General features: G+C 45.2%; 1 protein-coding gene and 1 long non-coding RNA gene across 3 annotated transcripts in view; both read right to left on the reverse strand.

Annotated features, from left to right (window-relative positions):
- The window catches only part of LOC119371763 (XK-related protein 4), a 49,053-nt gene that overhangs the window by 8,497 nt on the left and 16,234 nt on the right, over window positions 1–24,322 (reverse strand). The window lies entirely within an intron of this gene.
- On the reverse strand, window positions 7,735–8,746 carry LOC119371765 (uncharacterized). 2 transcript variants are annotated; one of them, XR_007417698.1, is made up of 5 exons: window positions 8,649–8,746; window positions 8,461–8,541; window positions 8,321–8,388; window positions 8,202–8,256; window positions 7,735–7,891 (listed from the first exon to the last, which is right to left on the reverse strand). It is a non-coding gene; the product is annotated as an uncharacterized LOC119371765 (long non-coding RNA). The 2 variants fall into 2 exon arrangements; XR_005179289.2 differs by having other exon boundaries at window positions 8,039–8,256.

The raw sequence follows: 24,322 nt of genomic DNA on the forward strand, positions 1-24,322 counted from the left end.
ACCATAACAGCTCTGCTGTAGAGCTGTGTAACCTATTCCACATTATTGCACCCCTTGCATTTTTTGTATCTTGGTCTTTCAACGGTGAACTCTTGACTGTCTAGTGTTTCATACTTTTACGCTATTTCAGGAAAATTAGTCTGCCTGTGTAATTCAATATCTGTTTTGTATTTCTGGATTGCATATTTTTGCCCTCCCTACAATAATCCCTTCTTGGAAGTGGCAGTATGTTTATATAAATAAATAAATAAATAAATAAATAAATAAATAAATAAATAAATAAATAAATAAATAAATAAAATTAATAAATGGGCTGCTAAATCCCTCCTTCACATTCATTTCATAGCAAGGGTCTCAACTCCAGCAAGTATGCTACGTTCATGTAGCACAAAAGAGTTTATTAAGGCAAGAATCTCATCAAATGTGAAATGCCTCATCGAATGCGAAATTTGACCGTCGGCATCAGTGTCCCTCTCATGGTTCGGCTCCGTGGTTACTACCTGTCCTAAGTAGACGTACTCCTTTACAACTTCCAGTGTCTCGCCACCTATCGCATAGCGCTGTTCTCTGCCAAGGTTGTTCCACATTACTTTAGTTATATGCATATTAATTTTCAGACCCACTCTTCTACTTTCTGTATCCAGTTCAGTAATCATGAGCTGTAATTTGTCTCCCGCGTTACTCATCAATGCAATGTCATCAGCGAATCGCAGGTTACCAAGATAATCTCCATTAACTCTTATCCCTAATTCTTCTCAATCTAGGGCTAGAAGAATAAGGATGAGATGGGGCTCATTCGGCAAGCATTATCAAATCATCAAATCATGAATGGTAGTCTACCACTATCCCTCAAGAGGAAGGTATATAACAGCTGCATCTTACCGGTACTTACCTACGGAGCAGAAACCTGGACACTTAACAAAGAGGGTTCAACTTAAATTGACGACGACGCAGCGAGTGATGGAAAGGAAAATGATAGGTGTAACCTTAAGAGACAGGAAGAGAGCAGAGTGGGTCAGGGAACAAACGGGGGTTAAGGATACCATAGTTGAAATCAAGAAGGAGAAATGGATATGGGCCGGGCACCTAGCACATCGGCAGGATAACCGGTGGTCATTAAGGGTAACTGGCTGGATTCCAAGAGATGGCAAACGCGTGAGGGGGAGACAGCAAAATTAGGTGGGTAGATGAGATTAAGAAGTTTGTAGGTATAACGTGGCAGCAGAAAGCACAGGACCGGGTTGATTGGCAGAACATGGGAGAGGCTTTTGCCCTGCAGTGGGCGTAGACAGGCTGATGATGATGATGATCGGCGTCCCGCGTCTACAGCGTTGGCGTCGCACGGAGTCGGGGACGAGTGATGCAAAAACTCACCATCACGTGATGACGTCATCATGATGTCACAGATAGCCAAACTGTGTGACGTCGTCATGACATCACATGATGCCGTCATCACATGACATCGTAGCTTGGTCAAAGTGGGCAAATCACGGAGGTAGTGCAAAACCAGGTGAGGTGCCTCCGATCCTGGACCACACTAGGTGCGCAAAGCTTTCGGAGGGTGGCGGGGCAGGATCAGTACATTGACTGAGAAGAAGATGGCTTTCGCCTTCGAGTTGTCTTAAGTGAATGCATAAGAAACCCTGCAAGTTTTTTTGACCAGTTGCCTTCACGAAAGATGCTCACGTACTACGTCATGCCAACGGGAAGAAAAAGGTGCGACATTTTCCATCATAACTACAAATGGCTCTGGCTAAGACTCCCAAGAAAGTGGACGGGGGAACTGCTGCTGTCACGTCACAAGAAGTAGTGTACTACATGCATCATGCGGAAGTTGTCGTCTTAGTTCCTGCTGGTGGCAAGCTGTTCTGTCCTCCACTTTCACCTCCCTTCATCTCATTATTACAGGATTCTCACCACGGTGGGTGGCAGTGGTATTGCCACCCACCATTCTGGCTGACCACCCACCTGTATGACTACGTACAAACCTCCCTTTCCCTTTAAACAAACTTCTCTTTAGTCTTCCTATAAAAATACTATGCTCACAAGTGTGTCCCGTTTCTAATTTCACGTAGTTGGTTAGTGATGTTACAAGCAATGGCATTTCCATTGCACATTTTTTCTCACGGTGCACTTCTGTGCAACATCTCTTATAGTCAGAATTCTTTTTGTCACATTTTGTCACATGCCACCCCATGTCACAATAAACAAGAATGGAGACTCTTTTATGTAACTTTTTTCTTGATTTCCTTTCTATATGCATATGCTTATGGAAAAATTTATGCAGTTCCAGGCCGTGAGAAGCGTCAAACAGCGAAGCTGCAAGCACGCAAGTGTATGTCATTGGCTAGCGAGATCACATGGTGTCGCAAATTTGTGGTGTCGTAATTAATCAAAGTTAGAACTGCTTTCCCTGGATTTTACACTGAAAGTTGTCATTGTCATCATCATCACAATTTATTCTATTCTTTTTTTAATTAATTCCTCCTTCTGGTCATGTCGAAAGCGTGACTACTACTACTAGGCTGCTGCTACTACTACTACTACTACTACTACTACTACTACTACTACTACTACTACTACTACTACTACTACTACTACTACTACTACTACTACTACTACTACTACTACTGCTACTACTACCACCACTACTACTACTACTACTACTACTACTACTACTACTACTACTACTAAAGAATAAGAAGAAGATTGTTTTATTTTCACTGAATTGATTTACGAAAATTTCTGCGAGACCTACTACTATTACTACTATACTACTGCTACTACTACAACAATTACTACTACCACCACCACCACTACTACTAATACGACAACGGCACAGGGCAAACTAAGACAGCTTTGGCGTAAAACAAGCAAAGAAACACACATGAAATAGACCGTGTCTACAGTTGCGGTTTGCCATGGTAGAAGAAAACAACACCTACCCAGTGAGCGTGCCCGATCTGGTGTGGTGATGAGCACGTAGGCCTGCAGCAACACCTGTGGCACCGACTCGACGAAGGACTCGACCAGTCGCAGTACAGATGCGTTGTTGTCCTCCCAAAGCCTCAGCTGGTAGTAGACGCGGCGATCCGTGATCTTGCGTGACTTGTCCTGGCTCTTGTCGCCAAAGATCCACGCGCTCAGGTACCTGCCATGTGGTGAGGAAATCAGGCGATTTTATACGCGAAATGTTTATCAGACTACTTTGCACGTTTGGTCCCCGTCTGTTCGCTACGCAAAAAACCCAACAGCATGCAAAAAGCCACATTCACTGAACTGCATGCATCAGCAGTTTACACGTGCAATTGAAACGCGTTATAGAGAACACTGATATAGCGAATTATCGGCTATAGTGAAGTTAAATACAAACTTCATTTGACCACACTTCATTTCAATGACATATTGTTTGTACAATGAAACCAATAACACCTGCGCCGCCACAATATTGGCTATAACAAAGAATTATTTGGTTTGCTCATGGCTCAAAACTCAAGTGGCAGCATAAAATATTTGGCAGATTCTGCCGGTTTCAGCGAAGCAGTCAGCGAGTACTTCTATGCTGTACTTTATGGTTTTGAGCCAAGTGTTACAAGGTGGATCGACGTGTTTTTGTAAGTGTAGTAGCTATGTGCACATCGTTGGCTTACCAAGCACGTCAACAACACTGGCGTCTAAAGGGTAACTTATGGTGCCGACATAGCGTCAGCCCTCACGTTAGAGTACATACGTCAGTATTATCGAAACTAAATGCACTTTATGGTGCAATCATGTGAATATCACATGTAACTTTCGTTACTGTATTCCACCGGGGTCGAGCAATGCTTCAATATACGTTGCTGAATCATAGGAATACAAATGTAATTTTTATTAGACTGCCATAAAAGCGGAGCCAAGAACCACAGACGTTAATCTGATATGACACCTGTATCGTAGGAGTGCATATATGTAGTGTTTATTGCTTTCTTGTAAAATTAAGTTAGATAGCCAGCACCACAAACACAATTGAGATTGCACCGACATTAAGCCTGCATAGGCTGTTTTTCAAAACCAGTTTATAGACCTGACGTGGCTCTGTGGTAGAATATCTGATTGCCACGCGGAATGCTTGGGTTCGATTCCTGCTGGGATCCTAATTCTTATTCTTTCCATTCGTCGGGTCAACGCTGCCGATGTCGGTTTTTTTTTAACGCTCTCTCATTTAATTTACCAATGTCTGTTCTCGCTGTTCCTGGGTAGATATAAGCTGTCAATCACCTGTGGCCCATACCCGTACACCAGGTATGCATCCATGGATGGACGGATGGGTGGACAAGTGTCACACTGATGAGACATTCGACCCTAAACAATGAGTAGATTAGAGTAGTGAGGGATGCAAATAGCGCGTGGTAATAAAAAAAAAACATCGAGAAAATGGCGCTCGAGGGATGCACGCACGTGCGTCCTGCGTAGTGATAGCGCATTGCAACGATCCGTATAAACGCGTCGAATATTAGTCACGTACTGTACGTTACATACCATGCCTCTGTGATACATACCTGTACACGATGGCTAGCTGGAAGACGTGGAATACGGCGGTCAACTTCGTCCGCTGCCTGTACTGGTCGTACACGGTGTGGCGCTTCTGGATGAGGCACCACCTGAGGCTGATCCCAGTGACGATCCACGAGGGGATGAAAATGAACGCGAGCGTCAGGAAGTAGTAGACCCACTTGCCCTCCTGCCAGTAATTGTACGCGACCCAGGCGTCGGTGAAGACGTCCAAGATAGTAGCCGTCAAGGAGTAGACAAGACAAAACTTGTCCCATCCCGTGAAGCGGAGGGACTCGGACACCGCGTCCACTTCGACTACGTCGCCCATCGTCCTGAAGCCGTCCATTTTCACCGCTGCAGCCGATGGCGGGTACGCACCGCCGTTCGGCGGGCTCGGCGTCGTCGAGACCAGCACAGCGGCACGCCGATGCGATCCGTCGGGGCGACCACTCCCAGTCGGAGAATCGGGCGGCGAGCGGGCGCGAGCGAACGGGTTTACCTCGCAGCCGCCACGATATGAGCGTCGTCAGCCAGCGGTCATCTCTCTGAGGCAGTGCAAGGTGAGTGTACTCTACTTCTGGCGTCGGAGGCTAATTTTTTGCTTCAATTCCTTTCTCCCTCGTCTGCCGCCGGATCCGATGTCGGTAGTGGCAGGGCGTAAAATAGCTACTCGTTTTGTCGTATTCCTAAAGCACCTCCTAGACGCAGTACAGTAGTACGTGGAGTTCGAGAGGCTCGTTATCAGTGGAGCGCGCACGTGCTCACCCACGTGCGCTCACTACGGTAATCGGAAAAATATGCGGAACACGGAGAAACCGAAACAGAAACTGTCATGGAGAAACGCACCCTTGTCGATGCAGCCGATGCAGCCACTCGCTTCGCATTCCGTCGTTCGGGGTGGCAGCGGTGGCACTGGTAGCAGCTGTAGGTTCGATGCTGTCTTGGCTTGCCCGGTGGAGCAGTGCAGTGGGTCACCGCTCATTTCATATCACACTAATGTGGCGTGGCCCATGCATGGGCCACGACACATTAGTGTGATATGAAATGAGTCCGGTTCGGCGCGCTTTTCGAACTTAGTTTTGCTTTGTGAGCCTTCCGTATCTCGTGTGACGGCCGTTTCATTATTCGAGCGGCCGTCACAAACTTAGACAGCCATTTGTTAGTGAAATTCGTCGCAAGCTCCTTCGGCGAGTCGTCGGAAAACCTGGAGGGTGATGATCTCTCACAAGACCATGCACAAGACGAAAACGCCATTTAGGCTGTGAGGTGCACGTAAATGGTGCGACGTTTTCACGCGCCCAAAAGCGCGAAATGAAAACAAATATAAATATCTTCCTGGTGCGTGCTGACCCTCTTTTCAAAAAGCGTCCCGTAGAAAATAAAGTAATGTTGTTGTTTTTTATTTCACACAGAAAACACGGACGCGATTGTGGGACTATATTCTTCAGCGGCAGCACACGCGTAGCTCGGCTCTCTAGCCTTCTCTTCATTGGCCATGACATCAATAACGCAAAACGCCTGTCACGTACGTCATGAAACCCTTTCCCTCAGTCCAGTGGCGTAGCCAGAAATTTTTGGGGGGGGGGGGGGGAGGGGGGGGTTCAACCATACTATTTTTATGTTCGTGCGTGCGTTTCTATGTGTGCGTGTATATATACACATGCAAAATCGAAAAATTTCGGGGGAGGGTTTCAACCCCCCCCCCTGCCTACGCCTCTGCCTCAGTCACGTGTGGCACATACCCGCATACCACAGTTCATGTTATGCGGGTATGTATGATACAGGTGATTCACAGTCCCAATTGCCAACACAGTAACCGCGAACATACACATTGAAAAGCAAGGCAGGTGGAGCTGAAGGCAGAACTCCCCTGGAAGACGCTCGACTGCCATCCACTCGTCCATGTGGTCCGCCAGAATGACGCAGTGGTCTCTTCATTTCATAGGGAACTGGGTCTCATGCTGACCGAGGATAACGTCAGATTGATTGAGAGCCTCTTTGTGATGCGCGAAGAAGCCGCTGCAAAGTGCCCTGACGCGGCATACGGCTAGCTATACAGCAATGCGGCTCGACGTTGCGGACAACGTGTTACTATGTCATCCCGCATGTGATATTAACATAACTGGCTATAAGAACGAGCACTTACACAGGGATGCCCAAGGTGGCCAAGATGAGCGCAAGCGACATGGGTGGCCTGCCGGCCTCAATTCTCCTGAGCATCGGGAAGCCGTGAATGATCACGGCCAACATCGACGTAAGCGATGGCCTCGTTAATGTAAACATTCATTGGCACCTTGTGGTACATCGAGCGTGACGAACACGGCAACCTCGTGGGACTGTACGCACGTACGTGGCTTGAATTTTCAACGTCCTCGGTAGGCCATATTGTCGTCCCAGCCACGACGAAGCATGTACGTCACTATCGTACACCCCTCAATAGAATTCAAATGGCCCGTGGTAAAATGCGAACCACCACAACCGCGATATACGTCAGAAAAGTATCTCGTATAAGAGGACACAGCTACCCAAGCAACATTTTATCCTTGGTAAAATGTCGGCCTGACGTCGCTGGCCAACTGCACTGTCGTTGGCCCAACCTTGGCAACCAATGTAGGGCCGGTCTTGGGGATTGACATTGGCCTCATGTGGGCCTGCGTCGGCACCCGATGTAGGCCCGTCCACCGTGGCCGACGATGCCGAGTGCATGCCGCTCGCGGGTTGACCAAGGCCCGACATCACATATAAGCGTCAATTTACCGACGGCCGTGGGTCGGTTGCGGACGTTTCTCGCTAGTATTGCTCTGCTTTTTTTTTCTCTTATTTTTTGTGCGTGTTCTAACAAAACGCATCAGTTGTTTTTCTGGTGTGTTGGTGCGTGTCGTATTTAATGCGAACGGGCAGTTTATAGAGGCGTTTAACTCTATCTGAATTAATTACGGGCAGAGTGCACATGTAAGACGGAATTAAACGCCTCTAACGGTCTGCACTAATTAACGTGTTAATACGTAACACACAATAAAAGAAAGACGCGTGAATATAAGTTTTCTCTCTTTAGATGTTTATTTTGCAATTGTATAGGTGCACTATAATTTTACATGCAACATTGTTCTCACGGAGCGTTTGCATCAGCCCTTGTGCAAAGCAACCGTACAGTTCATGTGATCGCTGCATGATAACGCTGACATATATATAAGACGGACGGCATTCTTGTTGGATCGGCTCCCTTCTTTCGGCCAGTTCTCGTGCTCTTGGCCCTGAACACGTACGCAGATGCGACGTTTTACCGTCGAGATATGAGACGGTAAATCGACACCCTCATCGAGATGTGAGACTTGCATTGTTCTTCTGTCGGGAAAGACTGAAAGAAAGAACAATGAATAATACTGTGAGAAAGGTAGACTATTTACTTGACCAGTTGCACAGTCATGTCGCGTCTAGAAACTCTATTCACACAACTAAACAAAATAATTTTGTTGTTGCACAAATAGAAAAGCACTGCACTTACAATAAATGCGAGTGTGCTGAAATTCTGAGAAGTGCTTCAAGCTCCACAGCGCACAAACTAGATAATATGTGGAGACAGGGTGGATCGAGGTTTTCATTGTTGGCTCGTATGTCACTGCAAAACAAATGGTACAATAAATAGAATAATGAGAACACAATATTACCTTCAAAGCGGCCGCGGGCCAGTCACATATTGTGCAGTCGGCATTTACAGCACACCTGCGACCAAATTCAATGTGAAAAGCGATTGCGTGAGACTTTTGTAACCAAGCATGCGTCTTACCAGAATTCTTTTCAGTTGGCGAGACCAGCGCAGCACGCTATCCACACCAGTCCTTGTTGCAGCGTTCCCTAGAGAAAACGGCAAAATAGGTCACGGTCTTGCAATAAGATGCCACAAATAAAAAAACAAGAAAATCTTACATATTTGCCCGTCAACGAAGTCTTAATTGGGTCCACGGACAAATATAACCGCCGTTCGCCTGAACATTTCTGATCTGCCAGCTGGAAGAGACGACCAGATTGAAGCATCGATTGTGCAAATAAAATTTGATTTTGTCGCCAGACAAAACTCACCATGCGATACACCGAAGAAATAGAATGTCACTTACGAGTTCGCGTCAAATCCTCGGCAGCGGAAGACGGCCGCGCGCCTCCAGGATCAAGGCAAACGAAATGCTTCTGAGTGCTTGCCCGTCTCTGTGCAGTGTTTCAGCACGTCCTCGCTCGAAAGAGCTACGATTTTGGCGGGAAGGGAACTCACGCACGCCACGAAGCTTGCTTCCCTCCCCGGCGTTGTGACAAAAAAAAAAGAAAAAAAAACGTGAGAGGTCCGGGGTCCGGCGCTCCGCTTGCACGCCCCGCCCCCCCCCCCCCCCCCCCCGCACATTCCGTTCGTCCTTTCAGGACTTGTCATCCTTTCTGGATGAGGGATGTGATGCATGTTGTGTGTGCTTTCGCGCGTGCTCTCTCTCCAAAGCAAAAACCGTAAGATCCCATCTCACCACATTTTTTTTTTTTTCGGGGGAACGCACGTGTTGCTTATATCAGCTCTGTCTGGTGAGAAAAAAAAAAAGGCGCGCGAAATAACATTCAAGGGCAGCGCTAATGCGTCCAAGAAGCGAATCGAATTTGAATTGAACCGTTTTCATTGTTAACACAAAATAGCGTTGGCACCCTAACATTAAAACAAATTAACACGAAAACCATCAACTGAGCATCAGGTACAAATTTTAAAACTCTTCAGAATGTGCGGACTATCGAATTCTGGCTCTGCAAGCGACGTATAGCTTATGACCGTAGAAATTATCGCACTTTACGCTAATTTTGTGTTTATTTGGACATAGATGGTATTTTTAAATATTCGTATTAACGCATCCGAAGACCTAATCAAGTATGACGATATTCGATTCTATATTCCAAATGTTTAATATTCGCACACTTCTATATGTAACAATTATATCTGATGTCCTCCCGCTGTCATGCGGCTCGATCAGATCAGTCATATATTTAAATTCACGACCGTGCTAAAGCGTGAGCAGTGCTAGCGTTCCAGAAGTACCGAGCTGTTCCACCTAAGCTCATAGAAAAGGCGGGGATCACAATTTTCGGTGGACAGTTCAACATCGTCGATATTTAAATAGAGCCTAGCGCGCCATAGTATCACGATCAAAATTAAATTTCTGTTCGGTATTCGCATTTATTCCCATTTATTGATGTTGTTCAACCAAATGCTTTGCGTCTAATGCATGCAAAGGCGGACATTTTCTTGAGCTTCGAGCAGAAACCGTAAACGCTCAGTACACTTGAAAAGCAGTCATGTCGTACCACTGTACATTGAGCATATAAGTGCTTCATCATAACAGGTCATCATAAGGCTTGAAAGGTGCTCATGATAATGCGGCGGAGGATTCTCGGCGGCCCGATCGCTAAAGGTTCTGAAGTTTCTTGCGAAACAGGTGAAAAACTTCGACATTTAAATTCCGCATCCTAACCAACTCCGTAATTGTACCTTTTCTTATTCACATACTTAATGTGCACATCAGAAATATTCGGCTGGATTCGGGAAAACTGAGGCGCAGCAAACATAACTTTAGTGCTGGTGTTATTGATTGGAGCAGAACTGCAAATGCGACATCATTCTTAGAAAAATGGACGTGTAATAGGCTACAAGAACGCCAGATTTTAAGATCACTTCGCAATTCAGCTTTTCATAATCAGTTAGAGCTTTCGCAGCCCTGAAACACGCATCTGAAATTTTCCACCAAAGTTGTACAGTCCGCGAGATCTCTATTTCGCACAATTCGTGTGACGAAATTAATATTTTTTTTGGTGTCGCTATAAAGCAGCCAAAAACCTTTCCGATGGGAGAAAGGTTGAATTAATTCATTTTCAATAAAGTTTATTACTAATAGATGGTGTAATGTATATGGTCGGTTACAGTCAACGTGCCATTTGCGAACTATTTCAGTCAATTCTATACCGCGGCAAAATGGACCATTGTAAAACCACATTAAACATAAATTCGCGTGATTGCACTTTCTTATCCGTTATGTACTTCCTGGTGGCAAATACATTGATCTCCAGAGTGTTCAAATCTTGCGATTTCTCAAGGTTATAAAAATATTTACGATATGTTTCCGATGGAATAATTCTTCACAACGCCGAAGAATTCCAACTTCCATATTGAGTCAGTGCATGCGCTCATCATTATGGCCATCGCATGTCTAGTCAGCATCCGAATAATAGCTTAACTTCAGTCAGTTCAGAGCAAAACTCGATGTTATTCCTTAGCCGGAAGTTTCCCTTACGTCTGTGGTTGACGGTCATTGCTGTTTTCCTTGTTTGACCAAAGGACGTCATCGCGTTTGTAGCTGCACTACATGACTTATTCCTCAACATACTGCCCGAACGTGCTCGCGCTCGCGCTTGTTAGCTCGAAACCTAAATGTTGAATTTCAAAGTAAAATTGACCAGTGTTCAACTTGTCACTCGATCAGAGACGAATACTTTTCACCACGTCGCGTTATTTTGCTCTGCTTTCGATAGCAACGGCGTTAGATTGATGAGCTCTGCTGACAAATCCTCGTCACTCTATGCAGCCGGTGTAAGGCTGGACAAATATATAAATCAATCTAACGTTGTCGAGCAGTGCACCTGGTCCCATGTGGTGCGTCAGCAAGGGACTTGATAATTAAGCTCTCATATGTGTAGAAACGTACTGTACGCTCACGTTGCGCAGACAGTCAGCCACACACATCGTCAATGGCACGTGAAGCGTCTACTATTAGCAATGTAATTTTATTACTTTTTTTCGTTTTGCATGCGAGGCACCGGCGACGGCAGATTACCGCGAGGCACTAGCTATGCATTTGTCTAATGCGTCTTGAAATATAAAGCTACAGCGTCCATAGAATCATAGAAATATAAAGCTACAGCGTCCAGTTTTAAGCACGTGTTGCTCCTATGGATAATTATTATTCTGTGAAATAACGGAACTAGTAAACATTTTATTAACATTGATCCAACAGAACAGCAGTGCGCGTTGCGCGTTACCCGCCGCAAATGCTCCATTATATGCGATTCTTTTATAGGTATGAGTAAGAAGATCAGACAAATACGCTGAATGTTTCTCATGCATTTCCATGCATCATATTCGCTCGCTTATCTTTTTGTTTAGTATTTTCAAGACGTATAAAATGACCACAATGCGATTTCTGACTGGCATTATTTCGTATCTTGAGGCAGTGATATCCTAATTGTGCAGTATTTTAACTTCTTTATAATGTAGGTTACGGTGTACCTGCTTTGTCTTTTATTAAAAACAAGGGTTCATTTTTATTTGAAATGCTGTGCTAAAAGGATGAATGTCACAAACATATACAATTCGACCTCTGACAAAGTGATGGGATAACAGAAACTTTTCAAATACGCATATCGGGGAATATACCCGTCGTAACTGTATAGTTCCCTGGTTTCAGCCAGAGCTTATTATCTGTGGGAGGTTAAAGTGTAACTGCATTGCACAATAAAAAAAAAAAAGATAAATTCGCTTTAACTTAACTGAAAATTTGTTGCTACCTGGACGTACACGCGTTAATTTTGACAAACGCAAGTCTTTAGTGGTGCTGTTTCCGACATGTGTCCCATTTTCTTATCTTGGCGGCAAAAAGCACTGCTGGGCACTGACGGCGGGCCTGCAGATGTGCGGCTTCTTCGAAAGAGGAGGCGGCTCCACGCTGAGAAAGAAAACCGGAGAACAGCGGAAAAAAAGAAAAAAAGAAGTTTCCCTCTCTCCACCGGGAACTTCCGGGGCGCGGGCCGCAGTAGCGCATGTTTTTTTGCTTCTTTTTTTAAAATGTGCTTTTCACTCCACGCTCCCTACTGTAGAGCAGCGCGGTTCCTTTTAGTTAGCCTTACTTTTCCACCTCATGCGTTTTATTTTTCACAGCACGAGTCTTCAGTGGGTTGCCATTGCTATGTGTTCGTTCTAACAATCTTGAAAGAATATTTCTTGTTCGTGTATTGGTACTAAAATCTTACATTGCGGCCACGCCTTTTGATGAGTTTTTTTCACAGAGCATATATGGTATTTCCGCTTGCCTGACTTATCCGTCAGCGAAAGATAAGAACTTTTATTCATTACATTGCGCAAATTACATAATAAAGGACTAGCCTGTTAGAACAAAACACTGCGTCTCTCAGGGGCGTAGCCAAGGGGGGGGGGGGGTTGGGGGGGTCCAAACCCCCCCGAAATTTTTCAGTTTTGCTTGCGTATATAGGCACGCACACATACAAACGCACGCCCGAACATACATAAAGTATGGTTGAACCCCCCCCCCCCCCCCCCGAAAAAAATTTCTGGCTACGCCCCTGGCGTCTCTCCATCCACAGACTGTTTGGGTGTGCAGCGCTGCTCGGGCAGCACGCAAAAATTTTCATGCTTCATGTTGTCTGTGTACAGACAATGCTTCTTTTAGATTATACAGAATGGTTTTTAATGGCCGTTTTAGTTCAGAAATGACATAAATGTATTATGTGAGCTCGGTTTAATGCAAGCGGGTGACATAACTTGCATGAAAAAGCAAAATAAATAATCGCCTATCTAAATAAAGTTAATTTATGACCTTCAAATTACACTGCCTTACCTACTGAAACTGACTAACTGTAGCCACTGAGTTTGCAATAATTGGAATGAAATCTTACGATTTAATATTTGTGCCATCAAATTTGAGGTAGAAGTTCACTGTTGCTTCATTCACGTTTATTTTTGTAAGAATCCGTTTTAAGCACCGAACAGCGACAAAAGCCTAGTTTAACGCCCATTTATATAAATACTGTCGCACACTTGGCGAATGATGGTCTCGAAAAAATCTTTAAAAGTAGATACGCATGCCTGGAGAAACCATGCACGAATGTAATGGCTCGCTATTATTTTTGTTTAGTCAGTAATGTATTTGGATTGTTCGCACAAATAATCTCTACCACTTGGTGTAATCAGCTCAAGGACCTGTGTGTCACAGGTGATTTTTGTAATGTTTAAAAAATCACGCTGTAGGAGTTGTTTACACTTCCTGCAGTGTATTTTATGCTGCCCTAAAATAATACACGCTGTTCAAATCCTCTGCCGGCAACCAAGGCCGGCACGACGTGTTGCCGACTTGTCGCCTCGACAAGCGTTTGGCGCGCTCGGCGTTCACTCGGCCACCAACGGTGGTGCGAATCGTGCAGCCGATCTGATGCCGACGTAGCTGGCAGCGCACCTCCGGCCGACCCTTTTCGGATGCCTGGTGGCCAGTGAAGTCGGCTTCCGACTATTTCCCAGTGATCAGCCAATCGTCGGCAGTCGGCCAGCGTTGCTTGGTTCCCCTTGGGCAAGCAAACGACATAAAAGTAACAAAGGGCCACAGACGCCCTGGTAGTCTGCGGATACGATAAGCGCCAACCACTGAAATTGGTACGTCTTCTAGGGCTACCAGCCTCGACGGCCTATACCTCCCCAACGCAAAAGGTGACTTCAGGTTCTGACATTTCACCTGCTCTATAGACAGACAGTCTGTCGACGACATGACCCGGCTAGCAAACAGGCCTATAAACGTTGTCTTGAACCGGGCTACCACCTTCATTAGGTGCCACAACCACAGCAATCACCTCACGCTCGCCGCTCTCAGCGTACAGTCTGTGCACGCGCACGTGCACGACCTCGAAAAAAGACGCTTTGTTCACAGAAACTGGCGTGTTAGCATTTTCTGAAACCTGGAGCGATGGGCTCACTGTGTCGTCCACAGCAATCGGCTTCATCGCAGGTGCCAGGGGCGTAGCCAGAAATTTTTTTCGGGGGGGGGGGGAGGGGGTTCAACCATACTTCATGTATGTTCGTGTGTCGTTTGTATGTGTGCGCATATATATACGCAAGCAAAATTGAAAGCGACAAAAGCCTAGTCGGGGGGGGGGTTGACCCCCCCCCCCTGGCTACGCCCCTGGCAGGTGCGGATGACGTAGGCGCGCATATAAGAACACGGCGACGCTCAACCTCAGCGTAGGCCGCATCCCACTTCGCCGGCCGCCAGGCAGAACACACACAGACAAGCAGCGGAATCGGCGAGGTCTGCGTTGCGCACATCAGTTACAATAACAGACATTCCACTCGCCGTGCTCGTTTCACAACCCCCTGCCGACACCCATAGTCAATATAATCGTCGGTAGCCCGGTACATTGTAAACACTTCCGCGTATATCGGAATATCGCACACGCTCGTATTCACTGTTGGAGAAATTTAGCGAGTGTTGAAGGCGTCCGGATGGTTTGCTTGCACATGCGTGCGAGAGCAGACAATGTAGCACTGGGTGTGTCGCAGCTTTGTCGGCCCACGTGTCCAAGCTTCTTACACAGTAACGTCACTGTCCAACTCTGCGCCCAGAAACCGAAAGTAATTCGCATAAATGATGCTGTGGTGAAGCTCATTGGCAGCAGGCGGCTCTATTTTGCCATCAGCTCTGACGTAAATGTTAGCTGTCATAGTCACTCAAGATATTGCGAGGTAAGCCAACCCTCGGAAACATTTGTAATAGCGCTTCTGCCATGCTTTTGGTTTATACATGCTCATCAGAGCTACGGCGTCAGCATATCGGGTAGCAAAATTGACCATATTTAAACATATTTGTTTCCAATGGCAGAACAAGGCCGACTGTAGTTCTTTCGCAGCTAAAGCTGCCGGCAACTGATCATTAGTTCATCGCGATGTAGCAAACGAGTTTTATGCTAGCACAGCGACCGCGGCTGAAAGCTAGCTCTTCATCTTCAGCAGCTTCAGCCATGTTTGAGTTTTGTGACATTGCGCGCGCATCGCGTCAAGTTAAAACGAAGCTGCAGAGTGCCGGATCCGCATGTGGACAAAACCGTGATCACTTACTGATGAAGATAGCGATGCGGACAGCGCCGCATCGTTCCAGTTGTCTGCGAAGTGCGAACGCCGTTTTCGCTCTTTTGCATCGCTTCGCGCTCGGCGCGCTCCGGGGGCCGTCCGAATTAACCGTGTTGCGGCCGAATGTGACCGAATTGACGAGTGTTTGACGCCATTAAACAATGCATATGGTGGCGGGGACCAGGGAACACGTCCGAATTATCTGATATTCCGAATTAACGAAGGTCGAATTGACGAGCTTTGTCTGTAATTAAATAATTCTCATTTGCTGTAACCTTGAAATCAGGCTTCTCCTTGTGCACCTGAGCGAAAGGTGGTGCACGCTTTACAGGAGAAGCACGAGAAGTCTTGGTTGCGCATTTTCCCCTCGTACTTGTGATAATGCATGGAACGTAGCGGTCTACTGTGATGTTATTAATACATAGTTCGTTCTTAATTTTAGCAAGAAAATTGCACTTGCGTGTTTGCTTATTTGACTTCCTTTTCTCGCACACGACTGCCGGCCTCTACGTGTTCACTTTCACGTTTACACCGTGTATGAGTAGTTATAATAAAATGACAAGTTGGGCTAGTTGGGGTGTATTAATTTTCCGAAGAGAAATAGCGCACAAGAAACCTAGACAAGAAAGAAAGGCAAGGCACACAGCGCTGAATTCACAACTGAAAGTTTATTGGAAGGAAAAAATTTAATGTCACATGTTCATCAATAAATTCTTGTGTTGGCCAAACCTCAGTAATGTTGCACAAAAGAAAAAAAAAAGAGATTTAGTGATGAACGTATGGCAAATATTTTTCTGAAGTTGACCTCACTTGATATGCGCAGTTTGTGCTTACAAGTTCATGTTTCCTTCCAATAAACTTTCAGTTGTGGTTGCAAGGCTGTGAGTCTTCTCTTTCTTTCTCGTCCACGTTTTATTTGTGCGCTGTTTTTCTACGAGTATTTAGCTACACGCGATTGCTTTCGCCCGTTAACTGCGACGAAAAGCGACGTCCTCGCAGCGGGGACGTAACTAGGGCCTGGCGTCCTACTGGGACGGCCACCGCAAGATCTCGGTCGTGTCCGTCGACCGCATGCCGACCATCAACGAGGTGCTGATCGAGGACAACGTGTCCATCACCAAGGGTCTCCCCGAGGAGACCCGGAGTGACAAGACGTTCGTCGTGCGGAACGGGAACGCTTCGCCCGAGAGCTGAAAGAAGACGCTTTGTCTTAACCCGTCATCCTAAAGCATTTGCATCGAATCCGTGCTAACGGGTTGTCACGTGACTTCGTCCGACCGCCATTATGGTGGTTTATGTGTGACGTTGTTAACACAGTCGCGCTCTCGTGGCAACAGGTCGCTTTAGCAACAAGGTACGTTTACTGTGGGAAAGCTGTACGGCTTACTCTAACACCTGCTGCGTAGTTGTACAGAAACAATGGCTCATAGATGATACTCCTCGGCTGGTACAACATATCGGGTCTTAGAGATCGCCGCGACGCCTGTCGGCCGAGTCAGATGTTTTGCTGGAAGTTGTTCTTTTCTGGTGTGTGTGTGTGTGTGTGTGTGTGTGTGTGTGTGTGTGTGTGTGTGTGTGTGTGTGTGTGTAGCAGAGATAACCACAGAAAGTTACCTTCATAAGTTGCCGGTGCCTTTTCTCTCTTATTAAAACAAACACAAGGCATCATTCATTGAACAGGTTTATTAACTTCTCGGCACACAGTACAGATCATTCCAAACAACACATAAAATGTCGCGACACAGTGTAAGATACACAACATTGTTAGCACGGCAAATGTAAAGATGGTAGGAACACATGATGGTAGGAATTCAGGGAACAAGCAAAGTTCAGTTCATTTGCAAATATATGCGTCAAATGCTGAAAAAAAAAAGTACAGAATTCCATTCACTCGTGAAAAATAACAAAGTTGGCATGAAAATACGGAAGTTTGACTCGAATACTAAACACACCCGAACTGTTTGATGACGAATGTCATTGTCGACTGACCACTCTAAGTCACACTCATTCAAAATGTGTTTTAGGTTACAACAAAATAAACCTAAAATATTTGTGACACCTACAATTAAAAAAGAACATGAATACATGATCACTGTTTTAACAATAAATTTCGATCAAGAGCCATAGTTTTGTCCGTGTCACCCGAACTGCAATTACAGGATGATTTCATGTTTTGCGCAGCTTTGCCGTCACTCCTTCTTGAAATCCAAGCAAGAAACCACTGTCTAATCTGAATAAGAACACGCACTGAAAAAACTATGCAACTAAACAAAGCATCAAACTTCTGAATAACAAGAAAACACTGCCACTTCGGTACCACGCAGATACCTTGACTGGAATGCTGCGCTACATGACTACGAGAGCAGGCGCCAGCGTAGTGCTTCGTGAACCGCTGAGATAAAACATTTTCCTCCAACACAACAGCCGAACGCACCTTTAAAGGCCCACAGTGGACAGCTGTACGGACATACTGAATGCCGTTAAAGGCACACACTATGTGCTCACAGATGGGACAACATTTGACTATGCACACGACTGAGATATACCTGAGCACAACAGCGATCAACGTATCTGCCTGTAAACCAGCTCCGCATCACTAAATGGAATGTAATGAAATCACAGATGATGTAATAAAAAAAGAAGCGTCGTAAGGAATGTTCAGATGGGTCTCTCACATCACTGCTTTGAATATACACAGCTTGGCATTTACACAGTAAATAATGAGCTTCGCAATGAAACTATATTGAGCCGTATACTGTCAGCATGCTTATAAATGACAAGAGCTAAACATGAGCAAAAGTTTACAGTTGCATCAACACAAAGCACTCAACAAGGTGGATCAATAGAAAGGCAGGCAAATGTTAGTATGAACGGTTATAAAGCAATTTGCTGACTAAACGACTTGTTATGTTCCATTTGTATCTACCACACATTCACTATGCAAAACTGCATAGCAGCACTTCAGGAATATCATCACTACAAAATGTGTTCTGCTTACGAGATAAAAAGAAAGGCATCTGTTGCAAGGAAACCCTGTGTCTGCTCTCTGTTTTTAATTTGCAAAAATAAAGAAAAAAAGAAAACAATTTGCTCGCATATGACTAGAAAAAGAAAGTTTAGAGAACTTGCTATGTGAAATAACTGGCACATATAAAAGCCAGTAAATATTTACAAAAAGAGAAGATGCAAAGGTGGGCAAGAAATAGGGTATCCTTCACAGCATGTCACTTCTTGCTCTTAATGCAAAGGGTGGGCATTACTGAAAATTTTTTTTAGCAGCTACTAGCTGGCTAAGATAAATCTGTCATTATATCGTAACTTTTCAGATATTACTTATGTAGGCTGCAAGACAAGCTCTTGCCTCCTATTCCGATACTGTTTTTAGGACTTCTTCCTCTCATCCAACAGGAATGAACAACATTAAATACGACATCCTCCAAAAGAAGGTTAACCAACACAATCTCATATCTGTTGGATAACACAACCAAAAAGCCCACGGAGGGCTTTGTGACAGGTATGAATAAGAACAGTTTCTGATACATAGCAAGGTACTGATAACAGGACTTTTGATGACAATGCCTTGTACTTTAAAACATTTAAAGGACAAGCTCTTTTCCACTAAACGCCAACATCATGAATCTTTGAGAAATTTAATATTTAGCTTGACAGCAAGCAAGATCATGGCTTTTGGAAATTTCCCAATTTCGTGTCGTCAGTGAGGCCAGAACTGAAACTGTTTTTTACAAAAACATCCTGGTTAAAATCTAAAAAGTGGTTACATATAAAGCATAACCTAAACGAGCAAGAACCGAAAATAAATATGTGGATATAGAAACTTCCCAAGTGGCACCTACGTATGCAGGTAACCAGATAATGTCAGATTACAAAGAACTGTTCAGAGATCGTGAAGAAAGAACTACGATAAAGGAGATGCTTAGAGGTGCAAAACAGGTGCAAATGGTGGACTATGTTGTCATAGCAACTATAAAAAAAATTAAAGGCTAAAGGCTCTGTTATACTCCGATGTCCAACGCAAGCGCCCGCGAGGACGTTGCGTTTTGTCACGCCGGGCCGGCGACGCTATGCCAGACGCAAATCGGTCTCCGCTACAGTCGAGCCGGCTCCAACGCGCCAGTGCGATCGCATCTAGAGGAGCGCGTGCGCAGTAAAGCGATGAATGCCCGCGCCACCTATCGGAAACCGACGAAACAGCCCGTGAAGCAGGTTCCTGTACATGCGAGTCCGGCGCGGCCAGCGCAAAATGCAGCAGGATCTATTCGGAGCCGAGCGACGCCTGAGTGCGCCAGCAGCCGTCGGCCGCGTCGGCGGTCAGCCGACGCCGGACTATAGAGGGCTGTCTTTTGCTGACGTAATGTCGCCGTGGCGCGCGAGCGCGCTCGTCGACGTTACGCTGGAGTATATCAGAGCCTTAAGATTCCACTGTGCTACAGATCTGAAACTGCCCGCAGCTTCTGCAACATCATCAGTCTGTCTCCAAGGTGGTAGACAACTAACTCATTCATCAACTGTGAACGGTCCTCTGTTGGGTGTTAATCGTCCACGCCTGCACATCAACGTAACAGCAAGTAACTATCCCTCTAGTATATGGTGCGCAGCACCATGTGGTCTCTATGTCCTAAGTGCCCAGCACTTAACCTCAATATGTGACGCACTAATATGCATGCGGTAATTGGCACCTTCTGCTTTGCTTCTGTTTTGTGTATCCTTGTCCTAAGAATGCTGGAAATATACTTAATGAAGTACCCTGTCTCCTTAAAACTACGTATGAAGCAAAGAAAATGACCACGAAAGGTATGTGTATAATTCTGGACTTGTGTGCACATCGATACCCTGAACCCCTAATAATAACACAATGGGTACATAGTGGCTGCTGTATCACCAACCTCTCTGCAATCTCACTCCTGTTTTACTAAACTAACGACCTAAACACTGTTTTTTTTTTGTCACATCACACAACAGTGGTGTAATACAAAGTTATTTAGCAAGGGCTGAGGACCAATGCAGCCGTATTTCCTAAAGCAATGCAAAAAAGAAAAGCTTGCGGGAACTTTTTCGACTGCCCGAATAATGAATGAGACGCGACTCTGGTTATGTGAATAAATGTTCTTCAGCTCAAATGAATTCAGCTGATTTCAACAGCTATCACTAAAATTCCATTTTGCAACTATGCGAACAAAGAAGGTTGGTGACCCCAGAATAACCTAGAAGGCATCACTATTGTACGCTTTTTGTGACACTGTTATGACAAATTGTTCCGCATAATATGAACAATAACAGTTCCCGACACATCAGCAGTAAGCACTCCAGCAACTAACAATCACTTTTTACATTACTTCACTGCGCATACAAATCTATGCTGGGCCCAACCGTTCCCAAGATAGTCAAGCAGTAACACCAACCCACAAGTCTGTTCACTACTCACGCACAACAGCAGACTTCGGTGTATGAGTCACTGCGGTGTAATGAGTTCTCCACTATCATCCTTTACCGCAGTGACTTTGTCAACTCAGAAACTGTTCTTGTGCTTCCAGCATACAAAACCACGTAAGCACAGAAACCCAGTTAGTAAAGCTACAGTAGTACGACTTTATCCTGTAGGACTTGTTGGCAGTGACCGACTGCAAGATGCCGAAAAAGCAGTTCACTTTTTCTTAAACTCACTAATTCAATTGCGAGAAAAGACGAGAAATATGTAAAAGAGCCCATGTCCCACGATATTCATCCCAGATTCAGCAGCAAACAATGCCAGTTGGATCTCGAGAATCGGTGCATTATTTCACAAGAGGTGACACAATTCATTGATTACGCCCAGAGGTCTATGTGTAAAAACATAGAAAAAGGAACATCAGTAAGGTATACAACATGCGATGACAATAGCATGCCACCTGTCTTGCATACAAATGGTAACGCTTCATACAAGAACACTGAGATGTATGCACTTTCTGTTGCAAAAATTTCCAGGTCAGAATGCTTATGGCTGCATGGTCGTAAAGTCATCTGGCAGTGATACGACACCTGTAAATGATTTTGCGAATGTTACAGAGACTTCTGAGCCTCTAGCGAGAATCCTGTTATAATGTATAGTAGCGGCCCGAGATTCCTTGTCTGACTTGCAACTGCTAACACCCTCTCTCACCTTCATCCCTTTCAAGTTCGTCAGCTGGTTGCCTCATTACATATGGGTCCAAACGAGGCTGTCACATGATAGCGTCCATGGAGGAAGGAAAAATAAGGAGAGGCCCTGACGTCACATTCGTGAAGCCTCCACATCGCAAACACCCGCATCGCCTCCTAGCGAAGGAGCCTCGAAACATTTCGCGATTTCCGTCGTATCATTTGCAAGCGCATGCGCGATTCGAGCCCTCTTTTTTTTTTCGCTGTGGAAGCGGCACCGCGGCGCGCAGTCGATTCACGCATGCTGTTCTTGTGTGTGTTCTTTAGGAAAGCTACGCAATGCCCATGTGCACTGCGGAAAGTACCGGGTGTCACTTTTCATGTGTACGTACACGTTCGCTTCATTGCTGATCACTAATGCATGGTATTTGCATGCGAAGCTCTCGGATGTGCGCTCTGTTGCTTCTTACTCATTGTGTCAACTCAGAACACACGTGAACTTTTGTCTTTGGCGTCTGACGCGCCGTACAGAACATGCGCCGAAGGCATCGTACGTTTTTAGAGGCTGTGTCTTTCAACGAAAGGGCAATAAACTTATGTTGTTGTTATCGGACTACGTGATGTATGTATTGTGCGGTGTGCGCTCGCTGCATGCTTGTTGTTGTGTGCGTACTGGAATTACAAACTTTACATGCACGATCTCGTATACAATACAGCGGTGTCCTCTTTTCAACGTGAAGTTACGTCAACTATAGGTTGGCATTGCGCCAAATAGCTACTCCGCTCACTCCACATACACGAACAAAGAACCGCTAATCCGGCAACAGATCGGGAAATCGGGCTACGAGAAAGGGAAGGCCTAACGCCCAGCAGAATGCGTAAGTCACTGCTAGGTGAGTTCGAATACGATGATGCAGGGGCTGAACGTTTTTGATCACGGCACGTACCGGTATTCTGTACTGTTGCACAAAAACGCTCCACGAAGAATTTCAGCACGCAGCGCTCGGGCCTGCCATGCACGAACAGCCTGGTAAACGTCTGCTTGCAACATTTTACTGCGTGCGAACCGCACAATACGCGCTAACTTTACGCCGGGACTACAAATATGCGCAGAAGCGAACCACCGCGAAGAGCACACCGCGGGGCGTCTGCTGTTTTGTTTGCCCCATGCCGGTTTGTTTGCCCCATAAATCTGACGTCACTTCCGCCACACTTTTCGCAATGCATTGAAATACGATAGGGCCTCTCCTTAGTATCCCTTCCTCCATGATAGCGTCCACCATGGTCATGTGACCCTGGTGCACATGGTTATTGGCTGAGACAACAAGAAACAGATAAGCCGGCACTACATACATCAGTCATAATAATATCTGGTGTTTTACGTCCTAAAACCACGATCTGATTATGAGGGACGTCGTAGTGGAGGGCTCCGGAAATTTTGACCATCTGGTGTTCTTTAACGTGCATTGACATTGCGCAGTACACGAGCCTCTACCATTCGGCTCCACCGAAATGCGACCACCGCGGCCGGGATCGAACCCGCAACCTTCGGGTCAGCAGCCGAGCACCGTAACCGCTACACCACCGCGGCAGACACTACATACATCAGATCTTTCTCTGGCAGCAAAGTGAGAATAGGAAATGTGGGCATTACATTGGATTACTTGCTTGATGCTTTTGTCTGTTGACAGCATTAGTACACTCAAACCTCAATATAACGAACACGGATATAACGAATTATCGGTTATAACGAAGTAAATGGAAAATTGTCCTATAGATACAGTGTTATGAATGCATGTTTATAACGAATTTTCGGATATAAAGAAGTTATTTTTGTGTCAGATGTGACTGTTATAATGAGGTTATAGTGTACCTTTGCTTAATCGCTTGACCTGCGTCAATCTTGACCAGCAACAGTGGCACAGGTCTGCACACCCTAACATTTGGCGGTTGGTGAAGTTCCAATGATGGCACTCTTTTTTGTTGTTAAACCGACGTGTGCTGTCGCATTCGGCGTTCACGTAGCAGTTATCACGCCAGTCCGAGAGAGGCATGGATTGTTAGTATTTACATACAGGAGCTGCTGCAACAAAGATTAGTTTGGCAAATAGTCAAACAATTAGTTCAGCAACTCACCAAACCCAGCATCTGCAAACCATGAAGGATTAACCATGTTAACCTTATCTTCCGCAAAACTTGAGAGTATTTTTTCCCCACAATATCTTTACTGGACTGATTTCTGTGTAGGTTAATTATTAAAGTGAATGTACCTCAAAGTGCACACTTTAGTTTTCATAACAGAGCCATTGTCACACCCCATAAATAGATGCTGTGGCAAAAGTCAATGCCACGCCGCAAACATTTAACAAAAAAGTGTCCTATACAGTTTCCTCATGACACCATCATATTGGCTTACTTAGTTTAGCTGTGAGCAACTAAGCCTGGAAAATTTTGCAACAGATAGTGCACGGGAATACTAGGCATTATGCACACAACCAGAGCTTCCATAAGCCTAGTAGAGTCTACATTAACAATAAATAATTCATCAGAACATGTTGTGAAAGTACTACACTCAAACCTCGTTATAACAAACATGGATATAACGAATTATCGGTTATAACGAAGTAAATGAAGAATAGTCTTGTCATAGATACAGTGCTACAAATAAACGTTTATAACGAATTTTCGGATATAACGAAGTTATTTTCGTGGCAGATGTCACTTTGT

Source organism: Rhipicephalus sanguineus, chromosome 10, assembly GCF_013339695.2.
Source record: "Rhipicephalus sanguineus isolate Rsan-2018 chromosome 10, BIME_Rsan_1.4, whole genome shotgun sequence".
NCBI lineage: Eukaryota > Metazoa > Arthropoda > Arachnida > Ixodida > Ixodidae > Rhipicephalus > Rhipicephalus sanguineus.